Source organism: Bolinopsis microptera, chromosome 11 (assembly GCF_026151205.1).
Source record: "Bolinopsis microptera isolate Bmic1 chromosome 11, MBARI_Bmic_1.0, whole genome shotgun sequence".
NCBI classification, from domain to species: Eukaryota; Metazoa; Ctenophora; class Tentaculata; order Lobata; family Bolinopsidae; genus Bolinopsis; species Bolinopsis microptera.
The window spans coordinates 2167861-2178716 of NC_087082.1; the positions used below are offsets into that span (position 1 = coordinate 2167861).

The 10856-nt window shown below is 35.5% G+C and overlaps 1 protein-coding gene across 1 annotated transcript in view; it reads right to left on the reverse strand.

Moving 5' to 3' along the window:
• LOC134822761 (alcohol dehydrogenase class-3-like) overlaps nt 1–10856 on the reverse strand; it is a 101002-nt gene that overhangs the window by 17535 nt on the left and 72611 nt on the right. The gene's annotated exons all lie outside the window — the stretch shown is intronic.

Genomic DNA, 10856 nt, shown 5'->3' on the forward strand with positions numbered 1-10856 from the left:
TCATATAAATTATTATATGGCAGTGATATGTTAACATTGGATAAATTTCAACACCTGAACAGGGTAAAAATTTGTAAATTTCGTCACAAAAAAATATTACAACTTTATTTGCTCCGTGTTGGCAAAATAACTAATTTATCGACATAGTGATGGTGATAAAGTGACATTATATACTAATTGAGGTATGATTCTTCAAAATAGGGGCAAGAAATGTAAATTTCGTCACATCAGCCATTGCATTAGTTAGATAGATTTTCTTTCATATCAACTGCCCTTATTATAGTTGGAATGGATTTATACAGGAAATATAGAAACCCATGCCCATTTTTCATCACATTGACATTATACTGTTGGGGCAGGAAAAGTAAATTTCGTCACATTTCGGTAAATTAGTGATATTAAACTCAGCATTGTTCAACTCGAGTTCTGATTTGCTGAAAAATAACCTACCAATAATTCCTGGAAGAATATTGAATTCTAATCGGGGTATGGTTCTTCAAAATAGGGTCAAGAAATGTAAATTTCGTCACATACGTCATTGTAAAATTTAGATACATTTTCTTTCACATCAACAGTCCTAATTATAGTTTGAAATGAATAATTCAGAGATGAAGGAAATATAGAAACCCATGCCCATTTTTCATCACATTGAAATTATACTTTTGGGGCAGAAAAAGTGAATTTCGTCACATTTCGGTAACTTAGTATAATTAAACTCAGAATTGTCAAACTTGAGTTATGATGATCTGCTGAATAATAACCTACTAATAATTCATGGAAGAATATTGAATTCTAATCGCGATATGGTTCTTCAAAATAGGGTCAAGAAATGTAAATTTTGTCACATACGTCATTAATGTAAAATTTAGATACACTTTCTTTCACATCAACAGTCCTAATTATAGTTTGAAATGATTAATTCAGAGATAAGGAAATATAGAAACCCATGCCCATTTTTCATCACATTGAAATTATACTGTTGGGGCAGGAAAAGTAAATTTCGTCACATCTCGGTAACTTAGTAAAATTAAACTCAGAATTGTTAAACTTGAGTTCTGATTTGCTGAATAATAACCTACTAATAATTCCTGGAAGAATATTGAATTCTAATCGAGGCATCTTTCTTCAAAATAGGGTCAAGAAATGTAAATTTCGTCACATCAGCCATTGCATTAGTTAGATAGATTTTTTTTTCATATCAACTGCCCTTATTATTATTGTGACAATTTTTACATCAACTGCCCTTAACTTGAATCAGCTCTATCCGTGCATCGTCCTTATATACAGTTTTCCCGCCTTCCAAACCAAAATCAGATATAAATGATTTCGGCAATTCACCCAGAATTTTAAATTCCATATAATGTGACAGAATTTACATCATTTCCCAATAAGTGCATGTATTTGCTAACTTTTCAAAACAACATATTTTAGGGCTATGATTGGTAGAAGAACCATCAAATAATGAGTTGAAAGGGTTTTGAGGACACCTCACAGTAGAAAAGAGGTATCGTATTCTGAGTGTGACAAAGTTTACGAAATATTGCCTTAAAACCGTTCGATCCCTGCCCTTTAGCCAAATGTTGTATCATAATTGTAAATTGTTAGAATGACCTAATCTACTATATTTTAAACCAAAAAATGCTAATTGGGCAGCTATGGTTAACACAGTCACAAAAATGTGACATTTTTTACATTATAGTGCCTAAAAACAATAAATTGTATTTCTGAGCCGTGTATATGGAAGTATGGGTCACGTGGCTAATGTCCAGAACTTCTGAACACGCTATATTTTTTGGTTTACCAATATCCTTAAACTTCAACATGAACGTGTCCATTTACGATTTCGTATCATTTTGTGACGATGTTTACATCAACTGCCCTATACTTCAATCAACTGTATCCGTGTATCGTCCTCATATATAGAGTTTTCCCGCCTTCCAAACCAAAATCAGATATAAATGATTTCGGAAATTCACCCAGAATTTCAAATTCCATATAATGTGACAGAATTTACATCATTTCCCAATAGCCAAGTGCATGTATTTGTTAACTTTTCAAAACAACATATTTCATGGCTATGATTGGCAGAAGAACTATCAAATAATGAGTTGAAAGGGTTTTGAGGACACCTCACAGTAGAAAAGAGGTCTCGTATTCTGAGTGTGACAAAGTTTACGAAATGTTGCCTTAAAGCCGTTCGATCACTGCCCTTTAGGCCTACATTGTATCATAATTGTTAGATTGACCTAATCTACTATATTTTAGACCAAAAAATGCTAATTGGGCAGCTATGGTAAACAATGTCACAAAAATGTGACATTCTTTACATAATAGTGCCTAAAAGCAATACATTTTATTTTTGAGCAGTGCATATGGGAGTATGGGTCACGTGGCTAATGTTCAGAACTTATGAACACGCTAGATTAATATATGTTAAAATTAAACCACTATCGTCAAAAACGCTGTTTTAGAAATTTACCAATTTCCTCAAACTTCAATGAACGTGTCCATATCAAGAAAATAAAATGCCACTTGAAGGGGAACATTATCTATTGGTGGGCTGGCGAAAAATTATGGGCTTTGCATTAATGGTTATAATAGTTTATTTGAATATTCTAAACTTTACAATGCTAATTAAATATTTCATTATACCTTAAGAACGACAAATTTAGTCTACCATAAATTTAGTCAAATGTTTGACTAAAATTGTTGTAAACCAAATTTCATGTGACTTAATTATTTGACGACTAATTTTGAAGTTGACCAAAATTTTAATGGAGCATATATGAATTAAATTTTTTTGAGCTTACATTCTTTATCATATAATGTTTATGATAAACAGTTAAATATCGCTAACTGTACACATAACAGGTCCCTACTGCGTGTAATAAGAAATTGTATGCTATGATATGTAACTAATGTATGTAACATTGGCTCCCCGTTGGAATGTTCCCAGATCGAGAATATTCCTCCTTACCAAAATACGCGTGTATGGTGTAAGTTACAGGATCACGAGGTTGATAATTTGTCCATGTGACCGTTTGGCGCGCGGTGTGCAAATTTCTGATATATGTGTTCCGTTGTCTGTACTTAGTTCACTATTTAAAGTATGACTTTATATGCGAAATTGAAAAAAAAATAGCTTAATAATGGAAAAATCAAATAAATGAAATGGAAAATGGTCTCGAAAAGTCAAAAAATTAAACTAAAATTGTTGTAGACTAAAAATTTGCGAAATTTGTGCCTAAAATTGTGGTAACCAAAATTATAGTAACCAAATTTATAATTGTGACCCAAATTTGTTGGCCCTAAGGTACTTCAGTCTCATTCTGAATTTCAAAAATACAAAGATACAAAAATATGTAGATTTATTTTATTTACAATTTTCTCACACATACTTTACTCACAAGACAAGACTTGGAAAACACTAGCCTAAGGGAATTTAGTTGAGCTGTGTGTGGCTACTGTTTTCCAAGTCTTGTCCTGTGAGTAAAGTATGTGTGAGAAAGTTTTAATAAAATGAATGTATATTTTTGAATTTTTAAGATTTAATTTGAGAATGAAGTATAAAGACATTTTTAATTAGCACTGTAGAGTTTAAGATATTTATAGCTTATTATAACCATTGATACAAAGGCCATAATCTCTCGCCAACTCTCCAATATCCACCTTGAAGCTGCATCTTATATCCTTGAACTACACAATATAAACTAAAGCATGTTATAGTGTAGACTTTTTGTCACAACAAGACTGCAACCTATAGTAAAAACTATGAACTGAACCCCTAATGTCTGCTAACAATTTTTCTTCTAGTCCTAATGTGAGCCTTGTCTCTAAAAACTTAAATGAACTAGCGTTTCGGTGTGTGCAAAAGCTTCCAGGCACACGCATTCCTTGCCCCGTTAATTACCTGTCCTTCCAAAACCAAACAAGCAGTCAAGGACAAAAAGTCATACACCAAATGGGCATTATATGTTATGAATTGTTTTAACATCTTTTTTTTCTGTAAAAATGTGCTAAAATTAAATTTCTTGTTTCATTGAAATTCTTTTACGGTCCAATCAAGCAGAGCATGATTATGTTGATTAGTTAATAGCGCACGTTTTGGTTAATAACTGCATTCAGGAGGAAATGTTCTATACGGTAATTGTTGTGATGATTCTAATAAAGTCTGGGCAATTAGAAGAGCCCCAAAACAGACACCCAAAGCACAATGAAGCTGGAGCCTCCAGATCCGGCAATTCTAAGAACCTGACAACAAATTCGGATCACTGTTACGAGTTCTACACGGCTGACGTATCTCTCAAATTATCGTTTGGTGAGGTGATCACAAATGTCTCTGCTGAAAGTGTGACTGCTTGCAAGATGTACTGTTGGTATCACAAAACCTGCTGCTCATTTACTTTTGACTCAACAACATCAAGTTGCAGCATTCACAACAGCTTTCCCCTTCATGATTCGTCATCTCAAGTAAATCATTCATCTTTTGATGTTCTAGGAAACATGGACTGCTTGATGAATTTTGAGGAAAGTCCTTCAGTGCCGTGCAGGACAATCAAAAGCGCAACAACAACAAATAAGGATTCAAAGGGAGTTTTGATGAAAAACATTGACAATAGACAGTGTTTAGGATTTGGAAAGTCGATGGAGTTAAACTGGAAAGGTTGTACATCAGCTATCTCATGGCTATTTGAGAAAAAAGAAAGTGGAAATGAGACCAGATTTAAAATCCTCCAAGCAGATTCTCTGAGGTATTGTGTGGAAGCACAATTTAAAAACACCAAATCAATCGCTTCTTTAACTCTCTGTCAAGAAGATAATGTGAATCAGCTCTTTGAAATCATCAGAGGAACAATATTCCAGTTATCTAGCGTGTTAGATCCCATTGATTCAGAAAACAACAACAATTGCTTCTTCTCAATAACAAGTCTGGATAGGTACGTCTACCCTGGGACCTCAAATATCCGCTTAAGCAACCTGAGACTTCTGTTCCCTGAAGAGCACCTTGCCTTGTGTCGAAGAAATAAGTTCAAGGTTGCTAATGGAAACGTTGAAGGTAAACTACCACTATACTTACCGGGCAGCAACATCTCAGTCAGATGCAAACCTGGGTACGGCTTCAAAGAGTTTGACTTCCGATCTACTTTGAATATCACGTGCCAAAATGAAAAGACACATGGTTTGAAGTGTGTGGAACCCGATGCAAAGCCAGGAGAGACGATTCGGTTGAAAACGATATTGGTTTGTGGTAATTTCGGTCAAGCTGTGATTATCATGCTCTTGGTTGTCTTGGTTATTGTGTTGGTAAAAAAGATATATACATTGAAGGCTGAACACAGCTCTGATGTGGAAATGAATAAAGACCAAATATGAAGGCTTTATTAAGTTGAACACAAACATTCTATTATATAACATTCTATTATATAACAATTATATAACAATTTTAAGAATGCTCTGAATCCCAAAAGCTTTTGGAAGATCCGTATTGACAGTGTTATGAGCTAAATAGGAACAATTGGCTGAATTATCATAATTTTTGTCAGATTTAATTGTAGTTTCAGCTGTCACGTGTGCTCCTCAGCCTCCATATTAGTACTAAATAGGAATCTCAAGTATTGTAAAGAATCTTTTGAACTATTCCACCATCCTTAAATGTTTTAAAAGCTTGGTCAATGGTGCTCACCACAAACGCCCAGCTTTTAATGGGTGATACTCGTAAAATATCGACGAGTCCAACTCGGCGCGCGTCCTGGTAGGTTGTAAATCTACACCCCAGCTTTTGTTCCACTACAATAGTCTTCTCGCTCTAAATCTTTAAATACTGATAAATAGGTGATATCTATTCAGACGACACCTTTTCACCTAACCATGTGCTTTCGCGCCACTGTGCATGGGCGCACTTGTTTCACAAGTCAAGAGGCTGGCGCGCGCTACTGCAAGCGCAAAGTAAAGTAAAGTAAAGTAAAAATTATGACATAACATCATCACTAATGTCTACAAAGTATCATCACACTACATGGAAAAATAACTATTTCTCCATCAAATTTAAAGGTAATAATTTATCAAATATTAATCATGAATAAAAACAACATTACAAAATTTAATTTATTCATACCTCCCAGTGGAGTAAAGATTTATAAAACGTTTCTTTGCTACATAAGGATGGAACCACAGATAATCATTGTGTTTTTCCTTATTACTGATATAACTGGTACCTTCAATTCTTGTTAAAACTTCTTTCGAAACATTCCAAAAATGAAAGTCATTTACAATACATTTAGAAATCATATTCTTTTTAAAACTTTCCAATCCAATTTTAAAACTCAAAACTGTCAAGCAGTTCTTCACCTCCGAAGGGAGTTTGTTCCAATAAGGAACAACCCGCTCTGGAAGAAAAGAACACTGAAGATTCTTGACCTTTGTCACACTCTTACTACATCTATTGGATGAAACCAGATTAAGACCTGATCTGCTTGGTCTGAACAAGTCTGAACCATAATCAGTCAAGCCATTAATAACCTTAAAAGCTTCAATAAGGTCCCCACGTATTCGCCGCTCTGCCAGCGTTGTCAAATTAAGGATTTCCAGTCTACGGCTGTAAGGAAGAGTACCCACCTCATCAATCAGACGGGTAAACCGCCTCTGGACGCTCTCCAGCTCCAAAACAGTCCCCCAACTTCCATGAGCCGCAACTGGATTCCACAATTGGACACAATACTCTAGATGAGGTCTTATCAAAGCTTTATAGATGGCTATCATTACACATTTTTCTCTAATTATCAAATTCCTTACAATCCAGCAAATCATACGATTTGCCTTGGAAATACATGCTTTTATCTCTTCATTCCAAAGCAGGGAACTATGGGTAATAACCCCCAAATCTTTTTCCTGATCAGATACTTCAAGTTCTACGCCATTTACTAAATAATTTAGGTTAGGGTTGCTATTAAGATTAATATGAACAACTTTACATTTAGCAGGATTAAACTTCAAAAGCCAAATACTCTCCCAGACTTCCAGTTCTACAACACTGCTGTGGTTAGCTGCATTACCAATCAACTTGAGGTCATCTGCAAATAATTCAATCTTATTCTTGACCATATCAGGTAAATCATTAATATAAAGAATATATATATAAAGAATATATAATATAAGGAATAAATAGCAAAGGACCCAATACTGACCCCTGGGGAACACCAGATAACACGTGTTTCACCTCAGACCATTGTCCTTCTACACAAACCCTCATGGTTCTGTCTGTAAGAAAATCTTGAATAACATCTAAAACTTTTCCTTTGACCCCAAACCCCTCCAATTTAGATAAAAGCCTAAAGTGGGGGACAGTGTCAAAGGCCTTACTAAAATCAAAATACAGTAGATCAACAGGATCACCTTCATCTGAAATATCAAGAATATTATCAAATGTCTCTAAAAGATTAGATAAGCAAGATTTGCCCTTAACAAATCCATGCTGATGCTTTGATATTCGTTCTTCTAAAAAATCCAATAAATGTGCCCTCACCAACTTTTCGTACACTTTGCACAAAATACAAGTTAAGGAAACTGGTCTATAGTTTAAGGGATCTGATTTAACACCCTTTTTAAACAATGCTACAACGGATGCTGACTTCCACACTTCAGGAAGAGATCCCGTTTCTGAACACATTTTAAATAATTTAGTGACTGCTTCTACAAAGTTGTCATCATAAGCTAACAATTTTAATAACTTTGGATGAACACCATCCGGACCTGAACTCTTAAAATATTAAGCTTTAAAAGTTGCTTCTTAATATCAGCACTGCTAACTTGCAAATCACTAATAACATCTTTATCATAATCCAAAGTGTCATTTTTAGGAAGAGGGCCAGGTGGCTCACACACAAACACTGAGCTGAAGGCACTTGCAAGTACTTCAGCAGACTCAGCAGAACTATCTGTGCGTGTACCATCTCCTCTATCCAAGGAAACCACACTTGATTTTACTTGCCTTTTGTTACGTAAATATGAGTAAAAAGACTTGTAGCGCGATGCATTACTGTGCCGCGCCGCGCACTCAATGAGGCTTCTCACAGCGACTACTGTGCCGCGCCGAGCTGCCATGAATTGACATCGTCAATTAATAAAAAGACTTACTATTCTGCTTTAAATTAGATGTAATCTTCTTTTTATAGTTAACTTTAGCTTTAACTTCAGCCACTTCAAAAATATGTTGCTTGCTATTAACATAACTAAAATTGATTACAGATGGATTTCTATCAAACCCAGCCCATGCTTTGTCCTTATTCTTCCTCATTCTCTTAAGTGAAGTTGCAAGGGCTCTGGATAGAGCAAGACACCTCCAAAAGTATATTATATATCTATTTTCTGTGTAGTGTCCACTACTAACAGTGTCATGATCTAATTTGCTCCATATGCATCCTTCACAGCATCTTTTGTAGTTGGAGGACTTCGCCGCTTCGACGCGCCGCGCAAACTAGCATTTTTGCTTCGCATCGTTGCTCTGCTTCACCGAGCAACGATCTGGAAGGGTTGACATCGTCAGTCAACTTTTGTAGTCTCTTATATTATAAATATGTATTCATAAATCGCCAGGTTGCAGGTATAAAATTGCTCTAACCAGAGTCCTCTCGCTTGCAGTAGCGCGCGAAACAAGCGCGTCACGCAGTACGCGTATACACATCACACATGGCTATGTGAAGGTATAAAATGAAACTTTATTTATTTGATTACTATGCGCTGGGTTGTAGCGCGATGCGTTACTGTGCCGCGCCGCGCACTCAATGAGGCTTCTCTCTAGATCGGCGAGATGCGCTACTGTGCCGCGCCGAGCTGAGATGAATTGACATCGTCAATTAATGCGCTGGGCTGATTAATGTTAACTTTTAGTCTGTCCCTGTTGCGCACTATTTTTATAACTATAAATATATATAACTATAAACTATAATAAGCTTATCTCTACTATAATTCAGAGAATTGTTTTTGTTGTATGTATGTACGACCGCCCACGTGCAAATTAGATGAAAAATAGGAATTTAGGTAACAACCAAAAGTTTCCATAGCAACGGTGTTTTAATGCACACATGCACGTGCAAAGATTGTTTTAACGTCATTTTGATCGGTTTTGTGGTAATTACGTTTTTTCAAAGAATACTACTAGCTTCGTCCCTGTTACCACGGGCTTTCTTCGTCCCTGTTACCACGGGCTTAAAAAGATCATGCATGGGACAATTTTGAAAAACTTAACTGAGGTACTAGCAAAACTGTGCGTTTTGCTTTAGAAATTGCTTTATCTTGACGGATGTAACTTTTCTAAATTTCTTCGAAGTAGCGCGCGCCGGGCCAGACCATTAACAATGGTCAATATTTAATAGCATTAAAAAACTTTGTAAAATGGGGATGACCATATTAAAGTATATTTAGTACTTAGGGTGATACTAGTAGAATATTTGTTTCAAATATTCAAGCATCAAGACCGTCGACGAATCCAATTACTAATTACATGTTATTTGGCACGCCAATCAAGCTGTTATGTGTGCGGCGCTCTTTTGATCGCGAGCCTCTTTTGCTACACGTTGTAATGAGCAAGCCTCTCTCGTGCACTTTGACTTAACGGGTGATGTTCGTAAAATATTTTCGGCGTGCATTCCGGTTTATTACAAATGACCCAGCTCTAGCAAGGGCCTTCGATGTCTTACTGGGCGGCGCTCCGCCTGTCATTCCGCCTAAGGCGCACGTTATATCTCCGCCAAAAGCACATCCAATTTGATATGTATGAAATATGTCTATAAATTCCTTGATTATGCACTAAGTTGGCGTTCTCCGACCAAAATTGAACGGGGAATCGTTTAAGATCACTTTCGAGGCACCTCGACAAAGCTTCTCACGCTATTATATATATTCACTATTGTGCTGTTTATGGAGAAATACGTCTATAGCGGTTTTGAGTTTGTTATTCTCTTTCAAAAGTATTCCAAGTGATTTGTATACGTGCATATATTAACTCTGAATTGTGAATACATTGCAAAATAATTTATGTCGATTCATGAAGTTTGAAAGAAGTTACAGCAATGCGCGCAATTTGGGGAGTGTGCTTTTGGCGGAGATATAAACTTCGCCTTCCGCCTAATCTCTATTAGTGTTTGTGAACATGATAGCCTGAGGTCCCCAGGTACGTAACCGATGTCAAGTTAGAGGCTAGTGAGTTTGGCTATCAATCTGAGAAAATTTGTGAAAGATCCATTCTTTGGCCTGGAGAACCATACCTACTATGGATTATTAGAAGGACTATTAATAAACATATTTTCTGTAATTTGTGGATCACCTGGTGTAATATTGTGTAAACATTTTACATTAAATACTGTAATACGTAGTGCAAGTTGAGTGCACTTAATGAACCTTTCAACTTCCATATTTGTTACAAATCGCAAATGTCCTTTAAAAAATATACATATTAAATATAACATAATTTATACTCATAGAATAATTTATTTATATTGTTCAAGATTGCAGAGGGGTGAGCTAAAGCCAGGATTGACAATGATTTATTCTGAAATGAAATATAATCATAAAACAGTCAAATGTTGAAGAGCGAGTGCTCATCATCCCCCGAAATTCCGACGTTTATCACTTAATAAATAAATACATCTCGTGGACAAGTATTAAAATAAATAACAGCCATCTGAAAATTTTGTGAAAATTATTTTAATTCAAATATCATTTTCACGTAAATATATATTTATCATTATTTTATATTTTATATAAATCAAATAATTTAATATAACATTCAGTATGTCATAATATGATAATCTGTGGCGTCATCAGCAATCAGTCGCGGCACAAAGTGGCCCATTCAATAA